Source organism: Carassius carassius, chromosome 30 (genome assembly GCF_963082965.1).
Source record: "Carassius carassius chromosome 30, fCarCar2.1, whole genome shotgun sequence".
Taxonomy (NCBI): domain Eukaryota; kingdom Metazoa; phylum Chordata; class Actinopteri; order Cypriniformes; family Cyprinidae; genus Carassius; species Carassius carassius.
The window spans coordinates 16,863,862-16,881,177 of NC_081784.1; positions in this window are offsets into that span (position 1 = coordinate 16,863,862).

The following is a 17,316-nucleotide window of genomic DNA, read 5'->3' on the forward strand; positions in this document are numbered from 1 at the left end:
TTTAATACCAATATATTGAAACGTCTGTTTATATACTCCATTAATAAAGTCCAGACATTGGAAAAATATCGGTCCACATGCGTTTTATATTTAATATGAGGGAAATAGACATGCATGGATGCGTGAACTTTTAGGTAGCAAAATATATTTTTTTGTAATTCTTTCAATTACACTAAGGTTATTACATTGTCTGCTATATATTTGGTTCTTAATAAAAATGGGCAATTGATAGATAAAACATTGATCAAAATTAAGATACAATTTATACAAAACAAATATCTCTTAAAAAGAGTTTTCTATAAAACAAAACTTAATGAAGTCGTCAAAATCATGTTTTACCAAAAACAGCGCCATTGCTAGGAGGGCGCCAGCGCCTCTGCCTTTCAGCGCCTAGATGATAGCCCTGAAGATGCCTAGCAATGATATAACTTTAGTGGTAGTATACCTTTAGTTAAGTTATACCTTAAGAGTCTTTGTAGCGCGCTAAGAGACAATGTTATCGGGAAACGCAGCCCAGGTATGATGCGTTTCATGCGTAAGGGAGATTCCAAAGCACTCTTCTTTGGTCAGAACCATGGAGAGCGATCGCGGATAGGTCTGTCCTATGCACCGAAACTTTTAACAATGCAACAAAATATTTAAAGAGCATCAAGCTATTAAAATCTATATTATGTATACGCACAGATAATATAACAGTAGGCTATATTAGTCAAAATTTTTTTATTAGGTTTAGCAGTGATTGGATAAAATTTTTTTTTTTTTTGTTTGTTTTTTAACATTTTTAATTTAAGGCCCACCCACAATTGGTCTGGCCCATCCAAAACTGGAATCCTGGTGCCGTGCCTGGGCCACACTGAGCTGTGCGTAACGCCCACAGACGTGAAGTGAACGAGACAGAGGCTGTCCTGTAATGTCTGAAATGAAAAAACTCTGTGGTGATGCATGTGCAAAACAGATTTAACTAATCATAAGGTCAATCAGGATACATAACACAGCCTACTATAGGCCTACACTAACACCCCCCCCCCCAAGAATCCCACCCCCCCCTCACAATATAGTTCCCACGTCCCTGTATTTTATGTCACTTTTTTCAAATAATGTGTCTTTGATAAATAAAAATATTAATTTCTTTAAAAAATAAATCATAAATAAAACTAAAGTAAGAAAGTAATAATTTTACTGACCCCAAACTTTTAACTGGTAATGTACAGTACATGGTATGTTATAGATTATCCAGCAATATTTGGCCACTCTAGCCAACATTAACCATTAACAATAAACATGATTTTCAGGGCAGCCTTGGGTCAAGAACACACCTATGATAAGCTAAAACAAGTCTTTAGGTGGCCCAATCAAGATTATGAGATGCATTCAACAAATTTAATTAAGCAAAAACTCTAGGGACTCCAGATGCAACAGAATTGAGAGAGAGAGAGAGAGAGAGAGAGAGGGAGAGAGAATTATAAGATAAATTTGAAACATGGTTAAAGTCAAAACAACTGAACTAGTTTCTCAACTGAAAGTGTAACAGCCTGATAAGGAAAACACTGTGCTTGTGAAAAATATATGTGTGGGCATTGTGATAGGTAATGAACAAAGGGAAGAAAACAAAAGAGGAGCAGAGGAGAGGAGGAAGAGAAAGGAAGAAGAGAAATGGGAGAGTGTGCAATAATTATGTTGCTCTCTGGGACTGAGCTTCAGAAAAGCTGCAGGATGCTATAATTCTTGTCTTGATAATGCTTTAAAATCTGCAATTCACCAACGCCCTTCACAATACACTGGAGATTTTGTTTCGACATAGCCAATAACCGCTATACAGCAGTCCTATAATAATAGATGTAGATGCAATCTCCAAGTGAAAAAACAAACATACAGTGAAATCATGCGACAAACTAGGTTACTACACATTAGTGGGATTGACATCTATTACCATGCTGATATATTCAGATAAGACTCACAGTTTGAGTTCTTCTTTTTCAGCTTATGGCTATTAGTGTAGTGGATGCTTGTCATGAAAACATGCTGACCATCATTCCAGACCAAAAATTTTGCAGTCCACCAAAGCCATCAGTGTAATAAACCCCCATTATAGAAGGGTTTATTATTCAAAAAAGAAAATCAGTTCAGCACAGTTGAGCATTTTTATTTATTTATATTTTTTTTTTGTGAATAAAATTCCAAATAGAGTGTAAGAATGAGCTAATAATTGTGAATAGTATAAAATAATTGTGAATAGTATGAGACTCATTCTACTGTACCACCAGTAACACCTATACAAATGGCAGGTAGTATTACAGCTCCAGAGCCTCAGGAAGTCACATCTAAGGAATAGAGATATCATGTAAGAGAGCGATCATGAGCATTAAGATAATCTATAATGAGGCAGATGAAGTGTGTTTCAGAGACGGTGTGACTCAGCCAGACTTTTGCACTAAGAGCACACGTTAGAGTGCATGACAGCGAGGCCTGTGTGGCCAACTCTCTTTCATACCATACCACCAACGCACAACAGCTCTGCCTCTTCAATTAATGAAGAGGAGAAGAGTCATGCCACACTTAGTCACAATTCATTCCCATCTTATTCTGATGAACTCACCAAAAATGTTATACCTTTAATGAAGGAGACTTTTGCACCATAATAGACACTAGCTGGATGTGAACACACTAATATTTCAATATTAAGGGTGCTTGCACACTAGAGGAAGCTCTGATGGAGTGTTTAAGGGATGCAAAAGTGCATGATGTGTTTTGAGGCTGTGGAAAGACTTGGAATCAAGCAGGAATACAGCAGACTAGATTTGGGAAAAGCAAAAATAGGCTGTTTAAAATTCTCATTTACAATGTTAAAATTATACTTTTGCTTGAATGACAGACCATCAGCCATACTTCAGTTCTACTAACCCTACAAACACTCCATAAAGTTACATGATGCACCGCATTGGCACCCTCAAGACAGTACACGTAGCCTAAATTAAAAACACAAAACACAAATACAACAAATTTTATATAAAGCTGATTCATAATATTCATTAAACAACAATCATGGTGTCTTCTGTTCATTCGTTTTTTGAATTATTATTGAAAGTTGCATTCTTTCCTAAAAATTTGACTTCATCTTCCGATATGGCCGGGAATAAAACGCCCCTTTCTGCTGATGCGGTCATCAGTTCTTCCACAGTTACAGATTGTGTCGAACTATTAGTTAGTCTGGTTGTTTGATGAGAAAAAAATATTAAATTTCTTTGAAATTCTGCTGCATGGAACTGTGGAAAAACTGATGATGGCACACTTTGATCTTCGGCTGACCAATCAGCAGAAAGGGTCATTTAATTGTTGCTCATATGTAGAAAATTAAGCTGTTTATTCATTATTCCATCCCTGAATGAAAACTAAAAATTAAGCTGAATTCTTGTTTGTCTTTTTTTGGAAAGAATGAAAAAAACTTGTTCTCATTTTTCTACTTTAAATTTTAAATCAAAAGAGGAATGAATGGAAGACACTCTGAATCAACAACAAATATGTGTAATGCATGTTATACATAAACATTATAAAAAAAAGTGAACATCACGACAGACTTAAAGGTGGGATAGGAGATCTCGGAAAATGGTAACTTTAGCCTGATAGCACTGAAAGCAAACATCCCATCCTCTCGTCAAATTGCTGCCTAAAGCCACACCCCCTGTACGTATACGCACACCAGAAGACCGGAGATAACATTACTACAATAAATTATGTGTCATTCACTGGTGAGAAAAGTGTATAGCACAGTTAGTAAATGTATAGTCTCAGCCTCAGACGTCACGCCCACGGACCATTGGCTAAATATCTGATGCATATGGGACACAAACGTGGAAACACTTCAGGAGTGTTAACGTTGTCATTGGATTGGATTGGTTGAATTCTACAGGATTTCCACAAGACGTTTGTGTGGTGTTCTTTTTTTAACGTTGCGCCTAAACTCTGGAGTTTCGAAACAATGTGAAATATTTAAAGTTTGCGTAACAGAAAATGTATAATTAGTCCAAGAGTTTTACATACCGGTGTTATTGTGGTGACTTATTTAAGCCTTAAAACGTGCTGCTTAGCAAAATGAACTACAATAAATTATGTGTCATTCACTGGTGAGAAAAGTGTATAGCACAGTTAGTAAATGTATAGTCTCAGCCTCAGACGTCACGCCCACGGACCATTGGCTAAATATCTGATGCATATGGGACACAAACGTGGAAACACTTCAGGAGTGTTAACGTTGTCATTGGATTGGATTGGTTGAATTCTACAGGATTTCCACAAGACGTTTGTGTGGTGTTCTTTTTTTAACGTTGCGCCTAAACTCTGGAGTTTCGAAACAATGTGAAATATTTAAAGTTTGCGTAACAGAAAATGTATAATTAGTCCAAGAGTTTTACATACCGGTGTTATTGTGGTGACTTATTTAAGCCTTAAAACGTGCTGCTTAGCAAAATGAACTGTGATTGTTTTTTTGACATGTTGGTCAAATGTCCTCATGGGCGGGCCTTGGCCAATGAAAGCTGCCATGAATTCCAGAGCTTCAGTCTTGTTATCAATGTATGCAAATACAGTATATATTTTACAGGCAGGTAGGAAAACCAATTAAAGTGCTCGGACCGAACGTTTTGATTGGACGAACATTTCTTAGTCCTATGCCTTTCACAGAATATATAAATATATATAAATACATTTAGACCACTTAAACCAATGAATGCTATCGGGATGTGAAGGGACTTTCAATCAGCACAACAAAAAATGTTTCTAAAGACATTCACCACAAACTTCTGTTTATTTTCTGCATGATGTTCTCTCAGAGGCAAGAGAAGTCTTTTATTTTTCTTTAAAAAAAAAAGTAAAAAAAACACAGGTAAAACCACCCAACAGGAACACCAATGAAAATATAACAATTAAAAATGTGTGAAAACGTACTCGGTTACTAAACGTAACCTCGGTTATCTCTAGAAGAGCGAACGAGTACTGCGTCTTAGCTAAGACGCTACGGGAAAAGTCTCTTTTCACGAAATACTGAAGCAAAAAATTATCCTTAATTTAGTATTTTTGTAAAGCGCATTTGCAGCAGTACACAGCCATAGGCGAGACGGCTCGTTCGCTCATTGGCTTGTTCTATGGCAACTGCACAGCCTATCGAGCGCGGGCTGATGCAACATCAGACCAATAAGTGCGCTTCGCGGCCTTCTTGCCACTTCCCGCCGAAACGGGTGTGGCCCAACCTATAAAAGGAGCTCGAAAAGGCTGACTCACCTGATTTATTTCATCGCCGAAGCGAACCAGAGTGAATCGTGCGCACGGCAGAGAACGCAGTACTCGTTCGCTCTTCTAGAGAGAACCGAGGTTACGTTTAGTAACCGAGTACGTTCTCTTACGAGAGCTCTCTCGTACTGCGTCTTAGCTAAAACGCTACGGGAACCCAATGTAAAACGCCGTGCGCGCAGGGATCACACACCAATAAACCTTAAGCAACGCCCAGGATTTACAGTGCACAGTCACCTGAGGGACTCACAGAGAGTCCAGGACAGAAAAAGGGAAAAAGCCCTCCGTCCTATATCTAGCAGCATCCGTAGATGCGGCAATATGACATCACACAGCCGAGGCAAGGCCTGACCAATGTGGCAATGCGGGTCTTACGCAATACTGCCCATATAACAGTCGGCAGCGCATAGCGCTCGTGAACTCAGAATTCCCCTCAGGGCCCTGATTCGACTATACCGACAACAGCCTTGCTTGCAAGGCGGGGACCTCCAGGTTATAGAACCTGATAAATGTAGACGGCGAGGCCCAACCTGCCGCCATACATATATCCTTCAAGGAGATCCCAGTAGACCACGCCGACGACGAGGCGACGCCTCTTGTGGAGTGTGCTCTGACGCCCAACGGGCACTGAAGGCCCCTGGAAGCGTAAGCTAACGCTATGGCGTCAACTATCCATCTGGATAGAGTCTGTCTAGAAACAGCCATTCCCTTGGAACGTCCACCGAACGAGACAAACAGCTGCTCCGTCTGCCGAAAGGCAGCAGAGCGAGACACATAAGCTCTTAAAACCCTGACAGGGCAAAGAAGACTCGAGTCTCCATCCCCCCCGACCGGCAGGGCAGACAGGGCAATAACCTGAGCCCGAAACGGTGTGTTGCTCCTCCTCGACCCCGTCCCGGTGCTTAACCGACTGGGGGAAGGCTGAGCAGGTCCCGTGGGACTCGTCACTGCATCGTCACTGCATTTATAGCACCATCGGCCGTGGCCGGACGAGCGTGCACGGGTTTTGTTTTTTACAGAAACCACATGACGCGTGTGACATAGTGATTGTGGGCACTGAGGGGTGGGCACGCTTACTATGCAGTGTGCGCAATCGCCTTGAGTCGCTTTTATGGGCGCAGGCCCTGTGTGCAGGGCTGTGCTTACATGTGGAGATGGGCACTGAGGAGTGGGCATCGTCACTACATTTATAGCACCATCGGCCGTGGCCGGATGAACGTGCACGGGTTTCGTTTTTACAGAAACCACATGACGCGTGTGACATAGTGATTGTGGGCACTGAGGAGTGGGCACGTCTACTATGTAGTGCGCATGATCGACTTGAGTCGCTTTTATGGGCGCGAGCCCTGTGTGAAGGGCTGTGCTTATATGTGGAGATGGACACTCAGCAGTGGGCATCGTCACTACATTTATAGCACCATCGGCCGTGGCCGGGACACCAGAAATTACACCTTTTTCGGGAAATATCTGGGTAGCCGTGATAACGGTTTTCGTGTGCAGGCAAGCGGGCAACCGTACAGGCTTGCGCATTGCAAAAAACGCTGAAACAGTCACAATCTCTGGAACTGAAACAGCGGCGCCCTTAGGTGAGAGCCCGGCCACAGCGGAACTCGTACACCGGCGCTTCGATGAAGAAGCCATCGTGTGTAGTGCCGACGCAGCGTCATGCAGCATGCAGCATGCATAGATGGCTTTCCTAGGATGGCTTCGGGGCTCCCGGCCTCACCGTAACCCTCTGCCGCGGTCCCCGCGGCGCGGGGCGACGGCCGGTAGAGCGAGAACGGGGGTCTCGAGCTGCGTTGCTGAAGCTGTTGAGATAACAGCTTTTGTGTGCAGGCAAGCGGGCAACTGTGCAGGCTTGCGCATTGCAGAAAACGCTGAGACAGTCACAATTCCTGGAACTGAAACAGCGGCGCGCTTGGGTGAGAGCTCAGCCACAGCGGAACTCGTACACCTGCGCTTCGATGAAGCAGCCATCGTTAGTAGTGCCGACGCAGCGTCACACAGCAGGCTTTAGATGGCAAAACCGCTTTTGCCGCCGTCCAGCAGAGGGCGGACAAAGCTGCGTCGTTATCGCCTGTTCCACCGGTGAGTGGTAGTTCCTGTTTTTAGCATCATCAGTGTGGAGAATGCTAGTGAGACAGACGAACGAGTTCGCGCTGAATATGGAGCGTTCCAAGCCTTCGCCACCTCTTCGTGAAGCTCAGGAAGAAATGAGGCGGGCTTTGAGAAGTACGCTCATCCGAAAGGGAAATACCATCCAGCCGGGAACGAGAGGGGGGGCGCTGGTGCAAACCACTCGCGGCCGAGACTCATCGCGGCCAACACGAGCATTCGACCCGGCTCCTTCTCGATGTCAGCTCGTCTGCTGGGCTTCTGAGCAGTAGGCGCGAGATCCTCGGAGCTCGCCCAGCCCTCACTGCCCGAAGCTAGCAGAGAGCGCGTGTCCTCGGCCCTGAGATCGACTTCCTCGGACGACGCGCCGGCAAACAGCGGGCGCTGCCCACCGGGAAGCGATGCAGGGGGGCCGCTGAAGCAGGGCGAACCGGCGAGCTCGGTTGAGCTGAAGACGGTTCCGGAATCTGCTGGAAGCGATGCTTTTACGGCGCCTCAGCGCAGCGGAGAATGTAGGCTCAGAGAAAAAGGCCAGGCGAGTCCTCAGAGTCACCATGGCAACAGCTCGCAGTGGGGGCATCCGCCGTCAGCGAGCGCGAGCGCTGCATGATCTTCACCCAGGCAGGAGACACAGATGACGTACCGGTCTCCCTTGCTGAGTGGGGCTCTGACGAGCCGCAGGAAGGCATCTTAAAAAAGACACGAGCTCTTTTACTCTTTTACACACACACACATAAAGAACAGCTTGGATATAACAGAATTGAAAGGATATAGGCGCCGGATAGCGCAGCAGGAACGGCAGTGGAAGGCGGCGATGCCAGCAGCTTCAGAATGGCTCATCCTGCTGATGTGCTTTCTCAGACGGTGCTTGCTTCCTCCGTGATGCAGCGATGCGTGAGCTTCGCTGAAGAGATGAAAAATCAGGTGAGTCAGCCTTTCGAGCTCCTTTTATAGGTTGGGCCACACCCGTTTCGGCGGGAAGTGGCAAGAAGGGCGCGAAGCGCCCTTATTGGTCTGATGTTGCATCAGCCCGCGCTCGATAGGCTGTGCAGTTGCCGCAGAACAAGCCAATGAGCGAACGAGCCGTCTCGCCTATGGCTGTGTACTGCTGCAAATGCGCTTTACAAAAATACAAAATTAAGGATAATTTTTTGCTTCAGTATTTCGTGAAAAGAGACTTTTCCCGTAGCGTCTTAGCTAAGACGCAGTACGAGAGAGCTCTCGTAAGAGAACTAACTAATCAATAAATTAATTTCACATACTATTAATTTGTTCCTGTATTGTCTTGTTTTCTATGTTTACATCCAGCATGTTATGTAATCTGGCAGGATGCTTTTAAGGTTTTTAAATGAGTCTCTCCCGCTGTCTCTTTGAATATATCCTCATGATGAGTATTTCCCTGAGTGAAACATTGAGGATCAGGCATGATGAAGTCAAGCCCCAATTGTGTGTCCTGTAACTAGTCATGCTGGAACATTGCAAAGCACTGACAGCCAGAGCAGAGACAGAGTCACTCAAATGAATAAACAAATCAAACCCCAAAACAGCCACAACAAGATGAGTTAAAAATAGATTAACTTTTTGTAACAAGTGTCTGTTTGCCCTTTAAAACCACATATAAGTATGCAATAAAGTCTAGAGTGATTGAATATGTGACATGAATGAGGAGGGAGAGGTAAGAGGAGAGGAAAACAGAACAGTTGATGTGAGTCTTATAATGCATCTCAAAGGGAGTATCTCGTTATGGTACCTAATGAAAGGGAATAGATGGTAGAATGGGTTCTGTCATACTAGGAAGCCATCGTGTGTAACCATAAGAAGTCAGTTATGTGTGTGTGTGTGTGTGTGTGTGTGTGTGTGTGTGTGTGTATGTGTGTGTGTGTGTGTGTGTGTGTGTGTGTGTGTGTGTGTGTGTGTGTGTGTGTGTGAGAGAGAGATAAAAACACTTACACACAATATTGCCCACCATCACAAAAAAAAAAAAAAAAATTAACTTTCTTACAAAAAGGAGCAGTAAGCACACAGATGTTGTTCTCCTTTGGTTTGGATGGTGATGATCTATCATCATTAGTTTTAGCAATAATAATGAGAGTAGGGGAGTTCCTCTTCAGGAACTCGAGCTGCGTCAAACAACGCTTTGGGGAACGCGCTTAGCGTGAACGACTCTGAATAGCGTGTGTAATCAGTCCAATGGAAGAGTGTGACGTCACAGGCGGGGTGACGAAAGCGACCAGGAAGCTATAAAAGCACGTGCCGTGCAGCTGGCGTCAGCTTCGCATCTTTCAGCAAGCACTCTGTGTGTGGATGTCACTTGTTTGTCTTGTGAGTCTTATTTACTGTTGTCTGTCCAGTTAGAGCTCCAAGTAATGCCGAAGAGCAAGGCGTAATCCAAGCATACTGACGACGATTCCAAATCACGTTATAGGTTGTGTGTTCCTCCCTGCCCGTGATATATAACGGGTGGGGATACACACAGCTTATGCATGGTTTGCCTGGGAGCGAAGCACGCTGAGTCGCCTCTCGAGGGGGCCGACTGTCTGCACTGTGAGCGTATGTCGGTGCGGCTGCTTCGTTCCCGGAGGGCCCTCTTCGAGGAGGGGGCCTTCGCCAGCGTTCCCCACGGTGCTGGTCCCACTTCTGCCGAGGCAGAACGGCGGCTGCACTCGTGGAGTTTGCAAGTGGATTTCGTGGAGGGAATGGAGACGGGCCAGTCTCCTTTCTCCTTCCAATCTCCTTCCACTTCCGCCAGATCCGGTGCCCAATCCTTGGAGTCGGAAGCACGCTCTGCGGTTCCTTCCACCCAGGGAGAGGGATCGATGCTCCGCCTCTCTTCCTCCGAGGAGGTCGATGTGGAGTCGGTTGACAGGGTTTCGCCACCCCATTCGCCGCAATATGAAGAGCTCTTGGAGGTGGTTACTCGAACCGCAACGAAGCAAGCTCGATGAACGCTTCCTGCACGCGAGTCAGCCACCTCCCAGACGGGGCCTTCCATTCTTTCCCGACCTGCATGACGAGATCGCCAGGTCCTGGAAACGCCCATTTTCAGCCCGCCTCTACATCCCCTCGTCTGACTACTATGGCAATGTAGTGGGGATGGGAGAGCACGGCTATAGAGCGATGCCCCGGGTGGAACAGAATGCTCGTGAGCTATCTGTCCCCCGGCGCGGCATCGTCTCTGAAGGCCCCGGCATTGCCCTCAAAGCCACTCAGAACAACATCGGCTTTGGTGGGCAAAGGGTATGTGGCTGCAGGTCAGGCTGGTGCGTGTCTGCACACCATGGCGGTGTTACAGGCATACCAAGCCGACCTGCTTAAAGAGCTAGATGAGGGAGAGGAGATCAAGTCCCATGATATATCAGAACTAAGAAGGACCGCTGATCTCTCCCTCCGCGCCACCAAGGAGACCGCCCGAGCGATTGGGCGGTCCATGGCAGCTATGGTGGCCGCGAAGAGGCACTTATGGTTGACCCTGTCCGATATGAAAGAGCGGGACAGGGTCTGCCTCATGGACGCCCAAATTCAGCCGACTGGCCTGTTCGGTGACGCAGTCAATTCTGTCGTTGACAGGTTTCAGGAGGCCCGCAAACAAGCGGCGGCGTTCTATAAGTTCCTCCCTCGTCGCTCTCGGGGCATCTGGGCGGGAGATGCCCCAGCCGCACCCTAGCTCCTCGTATCCCGAGGCCCTGAAACAGAGCGTCGCCTCTCGTGCTCCTCCGCGTCGGGAACGAGAGTCCCAGCGACACGCTCGGCCGATGTCTTCTAAGCCTAAACAAGATCTTAGGCAGTCAGCTAAGAAGTCCACGGCCAAGAAACCCTGACGCCAAAAGCCCCGAGTTTCAGAGGGCAGCCTCTGCTGGGGTAGAGCGGTACACACCGCAGTACACGGTGCCTGTCTCGCCTCAGCGCCCTCTGGGTGCCGATCTGCCAACCCTGCCAGGGTTTCAGGGCGCAGCGGTCCCCAGCGAGCATCGGTCTCAGTATCTTCCGCCTGTGTGCGTAGCGGGGCTGAGACACTCGCCGCCCCTGCGGGGGCCTCTTACACCAGAAGTTAGTCTCGAGAGACTGATTCCCTTAGTAGATTATTTAGCAGCATGGAAACTACTGCCAAATGTATCTCATCCATGCACTGAAGAACTTCCTCCCAGACCTAAGGGGTCACCATGTGTTGGTGCGCACCAACAACACATCGGTGGTCTCTTACATCAACCACCAGGAAGGTCTGCGTTCGCGCCCTTTGTACAAGCTAGCGCACCAGATCCTGGTGTGGTCCCAGAGCAAACTCCTCTCATTAAGAGCAGTATATATTCCTGGGAAACTAAATATGGGAGCAGACATACTGTCGAGGCAGGGGCCGAGGCCCGAGGAATGGAGGCTTCACCCAGAGGTGGTGAGGCAGATATGGAGAGTGTTTGGCAGGGCTCAAGTAGACCTTTTTGCGACTCAAGAGACATCACAATGTCCCCTATGGTTCTCTCTAGTTCATCCAGCTCCTCTGGGACTGGACGCTATGGTACAGACCTGGCCAAGGCTTCGTCTGTACGCCTTTTCCCCTATTGCTCTGCTCCCGGGAGTTCTGGCAAGAGTACGCCGGGACGGGGTCCATCTGTTATTAGTAGCCCCATTCTGGTCGGGCCGAGTATGGTTCGCAGACCTGGTCTCGCTCCTCGATGGCCCTCCATGGGAGATACCGATCAGGACAGACCTACTCTCACAGGCGCAGGGCACAATAATTCACCCTCGCCCGGAGTTGTGGAAGCTCTGGGTGAGGCCCCTGAGGGGGCACAACTATTAGCAGCTGGTCTCTCAACCGAGGTTTGTTGAGACCCTCCTCCAATCCAGAGCTACCTCAACGAGAAAACTGTACGCCCTGAGGTGGAAACTCTTCACCTCATGGTGCAGAGACCGCAGGCTAGACCCAGCAAACTGCCCAGTTGGTACAGTTCTGGAGTTTCTACAGGCCAGGCCAGGCTCTCTGCAGGGTTGACCCACTCCACGCTGAAGGTTTACGTGGCGGCCACTGAGGCCTACCACACCCTTCTCGATGGCCAGACTTTGGGAAGACACCCCCTAGTTACACGTTTCCTCCGCGGTGCGCTGAGGCTGAGACCTCCAGTGCGGTCCCGTATTCCCCCGTGGGACTTGGTTGTGGTGTTAGAGGCAATGTGCAAACTCCCATTTGAACACATTCAAGATATTTCAGACAGACATATTACGCTTAAAACCGCCTGTTTGTTGGCTCCTACTCTCCTACTCTCCACCTCTCTGCGGAGAGTAGGAGATCTTCAGGGCCTCTCTGTGGCCCCCACTTATCTTGAGTTTGCACCTGGCATGACCAAAGCGTTCATATACCCTCGAGCGGGATATGTTCCTAAGGTTCCCTCTGTTACACCACGACCTGTCATGCTGCAGGCCTTCTGTCCTCCTCCCTTTCAGGAGGCCGACCAAGCGAAGCTAAATTGTATGTGTCCAGTTTGAGCGCTGGACGCATACGTCCACAGAGCTGCCCTGTGGAGAAAAACTGACCAATTGCTTGTATGCTACGGTCCCCCCAAGAGGGGTTCTCCTGCTTCTAAGCAGACTATTAGTCATTGGATAGTCGAGGCTATCAATGGCACCTATGAGTCCTCTGGTCGTCCCCCGCTGTCAGGAGCCAAGGCTTACTCTACTCGGGGTATCCATGCTGTGCTCTTCGGATACACACTAGGCAGGGGTTTGGTAGTCTGGCGGCGTTGGTACTCATTCCCAAAAGCGTTGTTCGACACAGCTCGAGTTCCTGAAGAGGAACGTCTCTGGGTTACGTATGTAACCCTAGTTCCTCGAGGGAACGAGATGCTGCGTCTCGGAGCCATACCCCCGGCACCCCTGCCGGCACTTGCTGGTACTCGAAGCTAACGTCAGCTGCGCGGTACGTGCTTTTATAGCTTCCTGATCGCTTACGTCACCGCTTACGTCACACTCTTCCATTGGACTGATTACACACGATATTCAGAGTCGCTCACGCTTAGCGCGTTCCCCAAAGCGTTGTTCGACGCAGCGTCTCGTTCCCTCGAGGAACTAGGGTTACATACGTAACCCAGAGACGTTACTCACCTTCAACAGAGACTTGCTGAAAAGAACAATTATACAAATTTTGAAAAATAGTACTTTAATAGTAAATTATAAAACAAATAGTTCTGACTCTAATATCTGACTGGATGAACCATTCTTGAAACAAAGCCTGGGACCATAATATTCATAGATTTGTCTCCTCTCCACTGGGCCTATTAAATAGGTTATTACAAGGAGAATTTCTGTGGCGCCCCTTCACCACAGGGCCCAGAACAGTACTGAAATGAGAAAATGCAAGTGAATTAAAAACAAAACAAGTTACAATGAATGAAGTTTATGTGTGACATTCAGTACACAAAAACAAATGTATGTCATATTTAAACATATAAAATAATGAATTTTGAAGATAAGCAACAACTACAGGGATCAGACTAAACAGACAAAATAAAATAAACGTACATTTTAAAAGAATGTAACAAGAAGACGAGGGAAGTTTATCATAATTAAATACAAAGAAATTAAATAAATAAATACAGACAGACAGACCAAAAAGTACAGAAATAAAAACTACTTGGTCTTGAAGAAATAGTTCACCTAAAAAAATAAAAAATAAAAGAAAATGTACTGACCCTAACTGATACAACTCCAGTCTACCAAACATCTTATGAAGTGAAGTGCTTTGTGTTTTTAAGAAAAAAATCCACCATTAAGTCAGTTTAACGTTGAACCAGCGCTTCTGGACGAAATACAAGTCCATAATCCATAATAACACGTCCTCCAGTGAAAAAGTCCATCTGATGTCAGATCATAACTCACCGTCATGTTTATTTAGAACTATTTTTCACTTTTAAATCATGCTAAATGTGTGCATCCATGCAATCTGAGAATTTAAAATGTCTTGATTCATTTGTTTATTATAAACACACAACTTTCCACTTTACAAGATGTTAATTGATGGACTGGAATAGTGTGGATTATTGCGATGTTTTTATCAGCTGACGGCACCCATTCATATCTTAAATACATAATGCTCAATAGGAGAAATATAATGCAGGAGCCAAAAATGTCTCTCTGAACATGTATGTTGACCAGCATTTAAAAATACAATGCAGTTTGCATGGCCCTTCAACTGGCAGGTATTCAAGAAATAAACTTTTCTCACAATTCTCACAAAAAAAAAATGGAGATCAATGTATTATGATTGAAAACGGGAACATTGCTCACAGCATGCAATCTGAGAGACTGACAATATGTCTTAAAATTTATTACTGAGTGTAGCAAATTTGTTACAAAACCAGTGTTATGATGGCTGTAGTGGCAGAGCTTTAAAGGGGGTGCATTTAAAGATAAACTTGGCTGACAGTCTATCAGCATGTTAAAGCAAAACACACTCTCAGCATGCTAAACCCTGTTGAAGAAACAGCATCAGTAAATTCATCCCATTTAAATTAATTATATGGTTCGCATTTGAACAGTTGGCCTTCTTAACCCTTCACTATCTGTGACTAGCACACTCAGTAAAATCAATATTAATGCTTGACAGTTATTAACAGAGATGTATAAAGTATAATTAGGTGAAGTAAGGCATAATGTATGATAGTCACCAAAGTTGAGAAATTCAAGTGGCTAGCTATAATGTATAGTGCAATTTGATCAAAAAATGCTATTACTTTGTTGTTTTTTATGGATAATATTACTGTTATTGTCATTTATGTAAGAAATAAAGTATAAGAGGCCATGCTGTTTGTTGCACTTACTGTGAATAAGTCACATCTAAAGAGTGAAGTGTAGTGCCTGCAACCCCTTCAGCTGTGACTCATTGATTCAATTTATGTATTAATATGTTGTTGTTGTTTTTTAAGTAAATTAATTAAATGCTATCCTTCTGCTAAAGATTGCTCAGAATTCAGAAAAAGCTTTATTGCCAAGTATGTTTACACACAAGGAATTTGTCTTGGCGACAGGGTTTCCAGTGCAGAACATGTGCAGACATACATAGAAATTACACAGTAGAGATGAAATATAACACTAACGTAAGAAAAACTGAAAATTAAATAATGCAATGAAATAAAGAAGTAGAAATATAGAGGAGAGACATAATTGTTTTAGTGAAGATACTGGCATGTTATTTACAAGTGTAAAGTTTATGTAGTTTACAAATGTAAAATTTTCAGATGTTATGTACAAACGTGTCAGTTTAAATGGAGAATGTATAGTTATAAAAAGTTTAATTTGTTCAGGCTGAAACTGTTCTTGTACCAGGGTGTTCTGGTGGTCAGTGCTCTGTAGCAAAGGAGCAACTGTACCAGAGGGCAACAGATGAAAGAGAGAGTGTGCTGGATGTGAGGGGTACAGAGTGATTTTACCAGCCTCACTTTCCTCACTCTGGAGGAGTAAAGTGCTTGGAAGTTGGGCAGGGGGGAACCAATAATCCTCTCAGCAGTCCTGACTGTCCGTTCTCTTGATGTCTTATTTGGTAGCTGAGCTAAACCAAACAGTTATGGATAAACACAGGTCAGACTCAATGACATCCGAGTAGAACTGTTTCAGCAGCTCCCATGGCAGGTAAACTTCCTCAGTTGTCAAAGGAAGTACAGCCTCTACTGGGCCTTTTTAGCAATAGAGTCTATGTGAGTGTCCCACTTCAGGTCCTGAGAGATGGTGTTGCCCAGGAACCTGAATCACTCTACTGCAGCCACAGTGCTGTTCATGGGGGGTTTCTTCTGAAGTCCACGATCATCTCCACTGTTTTGAGCGTGTTGAGCTCCAGGTTGTTGTGATTGCACCAGCCAGCCAGCTGCTCACCCTCCTGTCTGTAAGCAGATTTGTCTCTGTTGAGTATGAGCAGATGAGGGTACTGTCATCGGGAGCTTGACAGAGGGTTATTTTGCAGTGCATTCATTCGTATACAGGGAGAAGAGCAGCGTGGAGAGCACACATCCCTGAGGGGCACCAGTGCTGATAGTGAGGGTACTGGATGTGAGTTTCCCCAACCTTACTAGCTGCTGCCTGTCTGTCAGGAAGCAAGTGATCCACTGACAGATGGAGGTGGATATGGACAGCTAGGTCATTTTTTCTGAGAGAAGGTCAGTCATGATGCTATTGAAGGCTGAACTGAAGTCTACAAACAAGACCCTTTGCATAAGTCCCAGGTCTATCAAGATAGTCAGAATGATAGTGGAGCGTTTGAAGCAGCAGGGAATTTCACACAGCTCCTGACAGTTACAGTAAATTGCAAGAGAATGATCGTAGTTGTAACATGCCTCATATTATAAAGCTCAAACTGAAACAGAGAATAGCATGATGAAATGTCTATTTGCATGCATCATCACAGTGTAAACTGATGAACATACAGTATCATACAAGAAGTATAAAATAAATAAATACAGTAATATTCCCTCCGCACTTCCGAAACTGTGGGTGCCACAGAGACAAACGCACATGAACGTATCTCAAGCATGAGAAGAGTTTCTTTGATGGGGGAAGTGTGTAGCTTCAATAATATGATTTATAATAAATTTAATAAGCTGTCCACTTTATTAAAACCCAAATTTAAAATAAAATAAAATGTGAGGGGTGCTTGCAAAGGCAAAACTCAGCACTTAGTTGCTAGGGTGATTTTAGGTGGTTGTTAAAGTGTTGGTAAGGTTATCATGGGTGGTAAGGGTTTTGCTACACTGTTGCTAAGGTATTCTGGGTGGTTGTTTGGGTGTTGCTGTGTGGTTGCTAGGGAGTTGTGGGTGGTTGTTATGGTGTTGCTAGGAAATCCTGGGTGGTTGCTTGAAAGTTGCTATGGAAACCTGGGTGGCTGCTAGGGAGTTCTGGGTGGTTGCAAAGCTGTTACTAGGCGGCTTTCAGGGCATTGCTAGG